Source organism: Bidens hawaiensis, unplaced genomic scaffold, assembly GCF_021521415.1.
Source record: "Bidens hawaiensis isolate Kalapana, Puna unplaced genomic scaffold, B.hawaiensis_p1.1 tig00028791_1, whole genome shotgun sequence".
Taxonomy (NCBI): domain Eukaryota; kingdom Viridiplantae; phylum Streptophyta; class Magnoliopsida; order Asterales; family Asteraceae; genus Bidens; species Bidens hawaiensis.
This window is the reverse complement of record NW_027494727.1, coordinates 126,946-141,615: the sequence shown is the minus strand read 5'-3', so window position 1 is coordinate 141,615 and position 14,670 is coordinate 126,946. Positions and strand designations below refer to the sequence as shown.

The 14,670-nt window shown below is 33.1% G+C and overlaps 1 pseudogene; it reads right to left on the bottom strand.

Annotated features, from left to right (window-relative positions):
* Positions 1 to 3,654: 3,654 nt before the first annotated feature.
* LOC143577740 (secreted RxLR effector protein 161 pseudogene) lies at positions 3,655 to 4,319 on the bottom strand (annotated as a pseudogene).
* Between the last annotated feature and the right edge of the window lie 10,351 nt (positions 4,320 to 14,670).

Genomic DNA, 14,670 nt, shown 5'->3' with positions numbered 1-14,670 from the left:
GTTGTCACGATAAATACCAAAGAAGCAATTGCATAGGGAATTTCACGAGTGAAGAGTAGAGACGGTGTTAAAATGCTTATATTAGAAAAAACGGTAAAGTTACAAACAAAACTACAAATGTGGTTTATTAGGAACTATTTAGTAGTTAATTAATTTTTCATTTTGAACTTGATTATCTATTGAATAATTGTATAAAGGATGTTAATTTCGTTGAAAATTATGTTTGATTATCAATTTTTTTACCGGTATTATTAACAACTAAATATCATGTACCCATCCCAACTATATAACAACCTACTTTATAATTTTATATTAACTGCGATTTCTACATGATTTATAAATTTTCACATGTGTCATACATGGGTCAATAGCATAGTCTACCATAAATTAAAAAAGTACAAACCGTAACCATCACTAGAATTCATACCAACAGTAGATGAATATATGCACCATGGCTCTCGTATAATTTATTTCATACAACACGTATATAATATATATGATATATGTACAAGAAAGCCAACACCATGTGTAGAATAACAAAAACATATAAATGTAAACCGCCATTAGGTGGGTGTTTGGCCTAGCTTTTTTAGCATTTTTTTTATAAAATAAGCTTAATTTGGTGTTTGGTTTAGCTTTTTCAGCTTAGCTTATAAGCTTATATAATCTAATTTGAAGAAGCTTATTTGAAGATGATTTTTTAGCTTATTTGAAAAAGCTTATTTGTTTAAGGGGGTAAATTACTCATTTGCCTTCAAATGGTGATAGATTAATAAAATTGAAGTAACTTATTACTATAACAAATTAAAAATGATGGATTTAACAACTTATTAAGATGTATAATCAACATGTAGAATATAAGCTAATCCAAACACTTAAAAATAGCTTATCAAATGATATAAAATAAGTTATAAGCTTCAAAAAGATATAAGCATAAACACAAAAATATAAGCTAGGCCAAACACCCCCTAGGTTTTGTATCAACATATATTGACTAAAGCGACACATAAAAACATTCAGAAAACAAAAAAACAAAAAAAATTAGATTCTGTCCCCAAATTGGATGTTTTCAACATCATCACCATGCGTCTCTTTGATTTCTTGAACATCTATTAGAAACCCTTAAAATGTGTTGAATGAAACCACACCACTGTCGTCGAAGGATAGAACCAGTTTCAAACTGATCAATTAATAATTAAAATATAAATTAATAAATGTATTTGGTTTAATCGGATCTTTCATTACAGCCATGGCGTTTAGCGAACATATGACGAAGTTTTCGAACATCAGGTATTATGATGAAAGATGTGATTGACTTTGTAATTGATCGAAATTTAAGCATGAATATAGGAATTGCCTTGACTGAGAATTCGGCAAAGTACCATAATGCCTTTTACCATTTATATATTATTTTTAATTTTCTAATTGGTTCCTGCCATTCTCACACAAAAAGTAGTTTCTATTTTATCTTATCTCAACTCATGAGTGGATTTGCCGAATATAGATCTACCCAATCATACCCATGACAAATCAGAACTCATGTGTGTGCGCGTGTGTTTGCGCGTGTGCGTCCATGTGTCATTGTGTCCTTTGTTATCCTGAATATGTAAATCACTTTCTATTTTCGCTTAAAGGGTGTATAATTGGGAAAACATTTCACGTAGATCCATCGCTCCCTTTGGTTTGGCAAATTGATTTGGTGAGACACATCGGGTAAAAGTACCCTAATATGAAAGCTCGAACAATATCAATTTGTGTCGACAAGTGAAACTAGGTAGTTTGGAAACACAGCCGCAAGTGTATCAGGTGCTTTCGAATTCTTTCGGGTAACATAAAGGTACCGTTGATTGGTTCTTTTAGTTTGGAAAGTTTGGGTACTTTTAACAATTTTGTGTTGAGTTAGTAAGAGACCTGACCGATTAAGAGTTAACCTCTGAATCATTCATCGTGTTTTTGAAACTTACTCATCAAAAGGCTCCATAAACCTTTAAAAGAAATCTTTTAAATGAACACACACTTTACCTCTTACTAATTCAGAAGTAGCCCCAAATAGATACACTAAGACTAGTCTACCAAACATCATGAGTTCACCTTTCTTGGAGAAATGAAAGTGGCATAAATACTGTGCTCTTGATTTACGAGACAGGTAGGCTATAGTAACTAAATTGTGTGACGAGATGAGTCGATGGCATGTCCTGACATGTGAATCTCTAGGCGAGTAGATCCAATCCACCCTGTTTGATGTCTAAGTATTTCCTTTGGCCAATGATCGACACCAACCACACTCTTAGCTCCAATCCCATAAACCCCTACATGACACGACAAGCTAATTAATAATCCTTTGTATTAGAGAAAATTCTCTGACTAGCTAGCCCTAGACCAACACACATTCCAAAAATAGCCAGACTAATATGTTGGATACGACAGAAACCGTTTTTGATCCGACAGAATGAGCTTATTAGGACGCGCCACGAAGAATTACTATTATGTTGTATAAACAGAATTAACGTACCCGTAAATGACGCGTGATTGAATACCGTAATGATGAATTAAATATAGCAACTTGGATTAATCTTCGAATCGTGATGTCACTATCAGATTAAACTATTTGAGGGTACACTCAATGCTTAATCGGATTAGACCAAGATTTACTTGAGAAACAGAATTTTGATATTGATAATCTTGTGAGAAAACCTTGTACCAAATTTGTGATGATCATAAGAGATTTTGTTGTGTCTGTTGTTTGTCTACGGTTATTCTACAACCGTCATCCATCAAATAATATATATATTGATCACAAAACAAACGGATCCTTAAAAGGATCATTATCAAACTTGGCCCATATCCAATTAATCTCAAAAGCCTTTTACGTAAGCTTATATGCAATTTAATATAAAATGCCCAATTCATTAAATATGAATTAAAACCAATTAATTACAAGACATGGCCCAACCGACAACACAAATATTATTATTGAACGAGCCTGCACTCCCGCATCTCCTAACCTGTTAATAAATAATAATATTTACTAGATCATCAAGTTAATCCAATATTACTAAAATCATGTTGATAACACTAAAATTACCAACATTCCTCCCCATTTTAGTGATATCCATTATTAACTTAAACATTCTCACAGTAACAAAAACACATGCATAAATGAAAATGTCTTGTGGATTGAATTTTCATATTAGTATTTACGCGTTACAAATATTAGAATAACAAGGGTGTCACTATGGATTGAACCCATGTTATCCTATTTTAATACATGTAGGTAAATACACATGCGTTTACAAATCAAATTCACTTGACACGATATTTTACTAGCCTGTGTCCAAATCCTTCAAAGAATATATCAAAGCTCAAGTCCAAAGCTTCTTGAAGCAGCTAAACTTCATACTCTTATAGGTAGTTCACTCTTCTTGCACCTGCATTGCAATTTATCAATGAACTATTAAGAAGTTATACTTCAACCTCCTTTTATCTTGCAGTTCAAACACATACCTTGGGATGATTATATTAATGTGTTTCAATATCTTTATGACAAGCTTGCCACATTGAATTCAGCACCTAATGGGAATTGGGTGTCTTGACATAAGATATATAAATGGACTTTAAACCCATCCCTTTAGCTGATTTATTCACGAGATCTCTTCATAACCCTTTTGTTAGATGATCAGCTAAATTAAGCTCAGATCTTACAAATTCAACTGATATCACACCATTCATGATTAACTCTCTAATCATACTATGTCTAACACGTAAGTGTCTAGACTTCCCATTATACACTTGACTATATGCTTTTGCCAAGGTAGCTGCACTATCACACCTGATAGATATTGGTGATATCGGTTTTGGCCACAACGGAATCTCAAAAATTAAGTTTCTGAGCCATTCAGCTTCTTTGTCGGCTGCTGCTAAAGCTACAAATTCAGATTCCATTGTCGAATTTGTGAGGCAAGTATGCTTCTTTGAAGCCCAGGAGATAGCACCACCACCAAGTAGGAATACCCACCCACTAGTGGAAGAATGATCTTCCATATTTGTTATCCAGCTTACATCAGAATACCCTTCTAATACTACCCTTCTAATACTGAAGGAAAACCTGAATAACACAAACCATAATTCATAGTTCCTTTCAAGTATTTAAGCAGTCTGTTCACTGCTTGCCAATGTTGAGCACTAGGATTACTAGTATATCTGCTCAACTTTCCCACGGCATAAGCTATGTCAGGCCTTGTGCTAATCATAGCATACATCAAGCATCCAATGACCTTTGAATATTCTAGTTGTGACACTGAATCACCTGAATTAGTCATCAACCTAACATTTGGATCTATAGGAGTGCTAACAGGAGAACAATTAAAATGATTAAATTTCTTCAACACTTTTTCAATGTAATGAGATTGTGTCACTAAAATTCCCTTGGTATCAAAATTTTCGTTGAAAATATATATATAAAAATTAAGAACCACTTATTTAAAAAAGAAAACTTTTTTTTTTGTTTTGTCAATTTCACCATTAACAAAAAGTGTTCAATAATGCTATGGACTTTTAGTGTTACGAAGATCATAATAGACACCGAAGAAAGTCTGTATGATATTTTTTTAATGTACTGTTGTTTTTTAGAATACACACATCATAATTTACACACCAATTAACCACCAGAATATTCATTTGAGGGACGTTTGAATGTCTTTAAAACCTGTTTTACACTTCGAAACTACTAAGAAAAATCGTCCACGATTATTAGATATTAGCCTTCTATCGTCGTCTAAATGGTCACCTCAACATATGCATCATGATCCCCTAATCATGGTGGTAACAAATTTGGGCCATATAATTTCATTTATTAGGTGAGGTAAGTGTTAAGTGCAAGCATAACCAACAACAAAAGAAGACAGTCAAGACACCATAAATGTACTTCCAACAAGCTGATTCCAAAACTTTAAAAAAATTGAAATGATAAGAGTTTTATGGTGAAACTTAACGTACAAATTAATTTGCGTGCTAACTTTAAGAATCAAGTAGTGTAATTATTTATTACATCGTAGTGAAATTACACAACGTTGTAATTACACTATACTATAATTACACCATGTTGTATACAAAATTACACTATTTGATTCTCACAATTAACACGTTAATTTAATTTGTATTTTATCTGAATTAACTCATTCTTAGATCAAGCGTACTCTAGCCAAGTTATGCCGTTTCGGAGCCAAAACCGGGGGGGGGGGGGGTTATATCTAACTATTGTAGGAGAGTTGTGATGTTTTGCCCACTACGCCACTTTTTGCAAAACTCTCACTTGATGACGAGATGCCACATAGCGCAAAATGCCTAAGGATGGGACGTTTTGACTACACATGGTTTTATGCCCAACATGTCGTAGGTTTACTTTCCCTTCCAGAAATACAACATACAAAACGAAACTTATCTTTTGATTCATAATATGTTTGTTAACTTGGTATCCATATTGGATTATTTTTCATCTATCTATACTATTAAAGTAAGACAATTTCACATGTCAATCAAGTAGTGTAATTATTTATTACATCGTAGTGAAATTACACAACGTTGTAATTACACTATACTATAATTACACCATGTTGTATACATAATTACACTATTTGATTCTCACAATTAACACGTTAATTTAATTTGTATTTTATCTGAATTAACTCATTCTTAGATCAAGCGTACTCCAGCCAAGTTATGCCGTTTCGGAGCCAAAACCCGGGGGGGGGGGGGGTTATATCTAACTATTGTAGGAGAGTTGTGATGTTTTGCCCACTACGCCACTTTTTGCAAAACTCTCAATTGATGACGAGATGCCACATAGCGCAAAATGCCTAAGGATGGGACGTTTTGACTACACATGGTTTTATGCCCAACATGTCGTAGGTTTACTTTCCCTTCCAGAAATACAACATACAAAACGAAACTTATCTTTTGATTCATAATATGTTTGTTAACTTGGTATCCATATCGGATTATTTTCCATCTATCTATACTATTAAAGCAAGACAATTTCACATGTCATTGGCTGTCAAGTGTACAAGTTTTCATTTTTACAATTCTTCTTAACGAATGATAAAATGAAAATTATGTTGTTGGTGTTAATCGAACTCACTACCTTGCTTTTAAAATGTTTGTAGCTTGCCAACTTAACTATGATTAATTGATGTTAGCCTTCTCTTTTTCTTAATTGGTATAGATTCACAACCTTCCATCTTGATTTCTTTTACACTGTGTTCCAGAGTCAATTTAAGAAGAGAAAGGAAAAGAAAGGAGAAGGAATTAAGAAGAAAATGGTGTTTCAAAGATTTTTTTGAAATGAAAAGAATGGAAAGGAAAGGAAACAGAGAGGTTATTTGATCTTATTTGTTTTCTCTTCAAATTGAAAAGAATCAGATGGAAAGAAAAGGAAAAAGAGTTATAATTATCATATTACCCTCTTTCTATTCTATTAGTTCGTTCTTTTCTAACCACCCAACCGTAAACTGCCGTTCATCTTCAGAGTAACCTCTTCTCAATGCCCGTTCTTTTACCAGGTATTTTAAGTTAATCTCACTTTATTTTGGTTTTTTATCTTATTCAATTAGGTTTGTAGTGACCGATTAAGGAGGGATTAATATCGTCTATCTTGAGTTAATTAGGCATGCATTAAGAAGATTAAGGTAAACTACAGCCAAGGTATGCACCATATCTAGAAATAAGTGTCAAATAATACCCTACCATGCATGTTATAGTTGACGAATTGGCTATGTTCTTGTTGAGTTATCCTTTTAAATTTAATCAAAATTTGAAATTCAATGTTTCTAGGTATGATAATCAAACGAAATATACTTTTTGAAAGATAAACAAAAGTAATGATAGCACACTGTTAGTTCAAAACTCAGTTTAAAAATCATTATAGGCAACAAACAAATGATTCCTAGATTATCATTCTAACAATTAGGTACATGGTGTGTATAAACGGGGCTAATCGGGTTGGGTTAGCGGGCATATTACTTATTTTTGAAGCACCAGGGGCGTCCAAACCGCTCGTCGCTCGAACTCGCTCACTGCTCGCTCGAAAAATGCTCGCTCGTTTTTTCGCTCGATTTAAAACGAGCTGCTCTGCTCGGTTCATTTTGTAAACGAGCCAAGCAACGAGCTGCTCTGCTCGGTTCGGTTTGTGAAGTGGGCTTTATTATAACTTAAATTTTATTACAGTTTACTCAACTGCAATTAAAAGTTGAAAACATCATATGTTATTGTAGGTTTTGCTTATCGTGCAGAAAATGAAGACAATGGAGACATTGCATATGATCATTACAATATGTTTGTCTTTGGGCTGTTGTAGTTATGACATCGAAACACATGTTGTTTACTTGAATTATGATTTTTTATACATGAAAACATTGATTTATTGCATTTTTTTGGTTTAGATTCATTCAGATTTTTAATTTCAATTCTTCCATGTATCCTACCAAATCTTATCATTTTGAATGCTACTGTACCTAATAATTTGTGTTCCTAATTGCATGTTGTTGAGCATGAGTAAGATTTTTGTTAACTGGATCACAGAAACGAGTAATGGAGAATGGAAAGCAAGCAATGTTTCACCTAAGGGTATAATGGTAAAATTTTAACTTCATTTTCTTTTCCTCCCAACTAAGGAACACATAAAAGGTTTTCTTTTCATTAAACTTGGGAACATAAAATAATACCAATTTTTCCTTTCTTTTCTCTCTTAATTCCTTTCTTTTCTTTTCTCTCTTTAAATGAAACTCGGGAACATACACATAAAATACAAGTACAAATTATTATTACTAATTTATCTATTTTACGAAATAATTTATATCTTACAAATCCATAAGAAATGTTATTATGTATATTTTTAAGTTTAACATTTTTTATTTTATTTTTTAACCATCCATGACCCATGAATCACACGGGATCTATTCTAATTAATCATTATTATTTCAATAAGTAAGTAGAACATTTTTAAAATGAATTTATATTTGTATCTTAATACATTATTTTGTTTTAAAATAAATCCATGCATATTCCGTGTTTAGCTTATGGAAAATCAATAATAATATATTCTTGTATAATTTTAATGTTATGAACTTACAAAATTAAATTTGTTAAACTTATAACCGTGTTATATACGGGTACCTAACCTAGTAATATATAATCCTAATTTCTCTGGTTTTTTTTCAATCAACATCACATTATATTTCTCTATTTTCTTCAAACAGCATCACATTATATTATACACGTAATACATTAACATTACAAAATTGAATTTGGGGGAAAACAAAGGTAAGAGAAATGACGAGTAAAAAGAATAGATTCTTGACATGAACATGTTGAAGAAAACGATAAAATCCTTTCAGTAAAACTTTACGCTTTCATGACATGTACCAGCTGCTTCATATCTAGTACTACAATCACACAGTCAATATAGTATGTGCTACAAATTTCAATTGGAGTACATCACTGTAGATCTTTTTGATTTAATAAAGTGTCAATACTAGGGGTGTCAAATGTGTCGGGTTGATAGGTTGGCGAGTTAACGGGTTGCGGGTTGGCAGGTTGATGGGTTGGAATGTGCAACCCGAACCCGACGCGTATTATTATTCGTGTCAAATATGCAAACCCTAACCCGCACACACATAAATTCGGGTCGACCCGAACATGACCGTATAACCCATATTTTTAAACAAGTTAATTTGTATAATCAAAAATACAAATTATAGTAAAATCAAAAGCATATATTGCAAAATGCAAATGAAATTTAAGCATGATTCCATTTAGATATAGATGGATTTGACGATATGTTCATGCATATTGGTGAATGGAAAGAAGAAATGCATCTTGGGTAATGAAATTCTGGTTGAGAATTTAAAAGTGTCGTTCACTAAAAATAGAATTTAAGAGGAGACCTTCTTGTTTTATGAACTATTTTACCATTTATATCCCATCTTCAAGACTCAATATTAACTCAATATCTTTCAATCTATGACACGCACGTTAAACCGTTGGACTTGCTTTCTTAAAGTTTTTATTTTAAGTATTTTCTTTGTAATAATCACTCATATCAAGTGAGTAATTTCATCCTTGTTTTCTCTTTTATATTTTGGGGGTAGTTTGAATATTTATTCAAACAAAACTGATTTAAGACTTGAATCCTCAAACCGCAAACTCTAGTTTATGTGTTACTTATTAGAATAATTGTTCGATTGTGAGTTATATGTCTCATATGATTAATTTCTAAATGTTTATTGCTTTTGTTGTTGGCCTCATTTTCATCCTCAATAAATGTAATCATACGCTTGTCCTTGTAATTTTGTAATTTTACATATTAGAAGGCGCCTCATTTATTTATGATTTATATACCTCAATTGTCATTTTTATTTACGGTTTCACATAAGAGTTGTGGATTTTGCCTTATATTATATATACAAAAATTATGGAATTGCTTACCAACATTTGTGTTGAGAAAATATATTTTATGCAATGTTACAAGTTTAATAATCGGTTGAATGAAGATTGAAGAAGATTAAATTATTTTAGACCATTTAGGTTATTAGTTAAATGCACTATTTATTTCCTGGTATTTTGTTTTATTTGTATGAACAAGATGTGATGTATTTGATTGTTTAATGAAATGAATGAGTTAATTAAATGTTATCACTTTAACAGTGTCATTGTGCTCATGTGCAATCCATCGCACCCCGACATGTTACGTCGCTTTTGGTCGGGGTGTGACAAGTATACTGTCACACCCGACCTTATGGACCTAAATGTGTGACCAATAGTTAGTATTTCTTTTGTAAATAAACCAGGGTTACATTTTTTTAGCGAAAGTTTTTAATAAAGTAATCGTTTTATGTAAATATAGGGATTTATGTACCTATATTTTATACATAACATTTATATCTCCAATATTTTGAATAAAATACATTATTTAGTAACACTAAAATATATGTATCATCATATAGTATCTACCGACTATATCTCAAATCTTCTAATATATCTATCCTTATTGATTACATGTAAACGGTTTTAGAAAATACGTCAGCACATAGCTGGTGAATGATGTGTGGACTCCAAAACTTATTTTCGTGATACCCATAAATCGTTTCATGATTCACATAATAACCATAGCCAATAATTCAAATAGAAATATGTTTTCCTACATCAGACATCACTGTGTACACGCTTCCTATATCTGATTCTGGGATTTTGCTAGCCATTGGATCCAAGTATAGGCGTACTTCATAATTTAAGTTTTTGATTTTAATTATCATACAAATAAATGTATTTTTACTCCAAAAATCATAAAATATTTTTTAAAACGAGAAAGGCATTTATGAAATAAAAAATTTGTATACAAAACAATTTGGACGTATTCACCTTTTTGATCCATTGTGAACCCGATTATGAAATTTATGGTTTTTTGTTCTTGATTTTCGATAAGCTTAACGACTAGACATCAATATTTTTTAAAACGAGAAAGGCATTTATGAAATAAAAAATTTTTATACAAAACAATTTGGACGTATTCACCTTTTTGATCCATTGTGAACCCGATTATGAAATTTATGGTTTTTTGTTCTTGATTTTCGATAAGCTTAACGACTAGACATCACTTGATAAAAAAAATCGTCACGTTGTTCTAGACACAAGGGTTGGGCGATTTGAAAACGATGTAACACTAGGAGGAGGATCAGATTTGTATGAGAGTATAAAGATATTCAAATATTGATGAATCAAAATGAACTCTAAAAGTCTTCATTTGTATTGCTAAAATATTTAATGAGCAAGCCAAATAAATATGAGGTATAAAAATATTTTAAAAAATGGCACTTAGATGATGACAAGTGTAATTTTTCTTCAGTTTTTGAGTCATTCATGTGTTCTCGTAGTTAAAAGCATTTACAATCCATTCTACATATGTGAGTGTGTTTTTCATTTTTTAGGGGGCGGTGAAGAGAGGGCTACATTACTATTCATAAGTGAATTTGAAGAAATATTGTTCGCACTTTATAAAGTTTTATTATTTTTTTAAAGTGATTGTGATTGAAGGAAAAGAAAAAAAAAAAAGTAGCAATAAATGTATAGAAAAATATTATTTAATTGAAAAGAAGAGATAAATGTATTGATTTTTAGTGTAATTTTAGATTTATAAATAAAGATTAGGTTCAGAATGCTCTAAGCTTATTAAATTATAAGGTGTTGAAACATTATGAAAGGTGGCACTAGAATTTGTTATGTGTCATCTCACCTCCACAATTAACATGTTTTTTTTTTCGAACAACTAAAATTTTCTTCCACCTTTCACCCCATGACTCAAGAGAGACTACTAAATTTTTCTTCCACCTTCCACCCCATGACTCAAGAGATACTACTAGGGGTGTTCTTCGTATCGGATAACAAATTATTTGGTTTATTCAATTCAGCTGTTCGGATTTGAAATTTCTAGGACCTTGTCCGAAATCTGATCCGAATCAGGGGTGTTCCTATTCAACCCGAATACGATCCTAATTGAATTCGGATGGATTCAGACTGGATTCGGATAATCCGAAATAGTCCGAATAACCCAAAATAATTTGTATAACAAACAGACAAACAAATGCCTAATTAAATAAAAATACAAAACCGGAAACTTAAAAATCAAACGTACACAAACAAAAGTCAAACTTCAAACAAAAGTCTAATTAAATCCATGGTCCATCATAATTCTAAAATTTAAAACACTACACGAATAAAGCGAAACTTTAAATATTAAAGCACATGTTATTTATTTGTTTTATTTGGATATCTGATAATCCGAACTATCCGAATTTTTTTTAAATCCCTATATGAATCCAATACGATTCCGAATTGAATCGATCCGAATATCCATATAAGAATTTAGGTCGGATTTTTCTAGTTTGGCTTTCATTTCGGATTTCTTGAACACCCTATAAAAACTAGAGCCCATTAACATGTGTACTTCACATGTTTCCGAAAGAATATGTATTTTCTACTAATTATCCTTTCATAATATATATATATATATATATATATATAAAAAGTGGTTATTGTATATATTGTTTATTTATATAAAATATATAGATGAAAACAAAAATTAAATATCTCATAACTTCAAACGATTATTTTTCTTCAAAACGATTGTTTAATACAAGTCGAAATATTTTATTTGTGTTTCCCAAAATTTCTTATGTAGGGTATTTATACTTTGGCTATTAAACTTTTAAAAGTTGACATTTCAAAATGAAAATTTGGTGGGTGTTACATGTAACATCCTACTTTCGGTTATAATAATAAAATACACTTCGTCTATTTTATAGTGGGTTGTTATCGGTTTAGATAAATAGAATATGAGTTGGGCTAGTGTTAGGTTAAATGGATATGGTTTATGGACTTGGGTTATAAAAAAAGAAAGAAAGACCATGGGCTTAAGCCCATGATCCCTAAATATATAAACCATAATCACCATTAAATCCCTCATTTCACACATATTCCATACACCACCCAAAACACACACTTAAGCTTTCTATTTAGTTCTTCCTTTCTCTAAGCCGAAACCAAGAAGGAAACCGAGCACCGACCCGAGGTAATAATAGTTTGATGTTTATAAACTTAAACCCGTTAGATTTAGTCACGAAACGACGAGCCGACACCGTTAAACCGTTAAGTCACGAGATCCGGGTATTATCGGGTATAGACCGAACCTAAGATGAGCTTAGGGACCACCCTAGCTCAGATCCGGATCGAACGGGACGAAAAACGATGAAAAACGGTGTAAAATGGGGTAAACCGCATTTTTCCGGCCACCGCCCGGTTTTCCGGCACGGCGGCGCATGTATTTAAGGATGTCAGGGAATATTCCTGACATTCTCTGACAAACCCTAACCCTAATTCATTACGGAAGCTTAACGAAATAACCCATGATTCGTTAAATCAAGATATTCGATTCATCCAGGAACTACGAAGATGTACCAAGATTTGAAAAGAGATTACTGGTGGCCTGGCATGAAGAATGATGTAGTAGATTATGTCAGTAAATGCCTAACTTGTTTCCAAGTCAAGGCAGAGCACCAGAAACCTTATGGAAAGATACAGCCTCTAGAGATACTAGAATGGAAATGGGAACACATCACCATGGATTTCATAACTAAGCTACCCCATACAGCTAAGCAACATGATACCATATGGGTGATTGTGGATCGTTTGACCAAGAGTGCTCACTTTTTGCCCATACGAGAGGCCATCTCGTCAGAAACGTTAGCAAATTTATTCATAAAAGAGGTTGTGGCCAAGCATGGAGTGCCGTTATCGATCGTGTCTGATAGAGATACTCGATTCACTTCGAGGTTTTGGAAGAAGTTCCATGAAGCTATGGGAAAGAGATTGAACATCAGTACGGCGTATCATCCTCAAACCGATGGGCAGTCTGAAAGGACGATCCAAACCCTTGAGGATATGCTACGTACTTGTGTTTTAGACTTTGGAGAAAGTTGGGATGATCATATGAATCTAGCAGAGTTCTCCTATAACAACAGCTACCATTCAAGTATCGGTATGCCACCGTTTGAGATGCTCTATGGTAGACGATGTAGGACCCCGGTGTGTTGGGGAGAGATTGGCCAGAAAGAGATGGGAAGCCTAGAAGCTGTGCAAGAAACCTCTTCGAAGTTCGATCAGATCAAGGCAAGAATGAAAGCTGCTCAAGACAGACAAAAGTCGTATGCTGATAAGCGACGACGACTGATTGAGTTTAAAGTTGGTGACAATGTGATGCTCAAGGTCTCGCCTTGGAAAGGAATTATCCATTTTAGGAAGGGGGGGGGGAGTTGAGTCTCCGAGGTACATTGGACCGTTTAAGATTATAGATCGTGTAGGTGAAGTGGCTTATAAGCTGGATTTGCCAGAAGAGTTAAAAGGAATTCATTCAACCTTCCATGTTTCTCATTTGAGAAAATGTCTAGCTGATGACGCGTCTCACGTGCCATTGATGGACATTGAGGTTGATGAACAGTTGAACTACATTGAGCAACCGATAGAGATAGTTGACCGCAAGGAGAAGCAACTTCGTCATAAGGTTATACCTTTAGTGAAAGTGATATGGAAGCATCGCAAGGGTTCAGATGCTACTTGGGAAGCTGAGGATGAGATGCGCAAGTTTTACCCAAATTTGTTTATGTAATAGTTAGGTTTCGGGGACGAAACCACTTTAAGGAGGGAAGACATGTAACATCCTACTTTCGGTTATAATAATAAAATAAACTTCGTCTATTCTATATTGGGTCGTTATAGGTTTAGATAAATAGATTATGAGTTGGGCTAGTGTTGGGTTAAATGGATATGGGTTATGGACTTGGGATATAAAGAAAGAAGGAAAGACCATGGGCTTAAGCCCATGATCCTTAAATATATAAACCATAATCACCAATAAATCCCTCATTTCACACATATTCCATACACCACCAAAACACACACTTAAGCTTTCTCTCTAGTTCTTCCTTTCTCTAAGCCGAAACCAAGAAGGAAACCGAGCACCGACCCGAGGTAATAATAGTTTGATGTTTATAAACTTAAACCCGTTAGATTTAGTCACGAAACGACGAGCCGAAACCGTTAAACCGTTAAGTCACGAGATCCGGG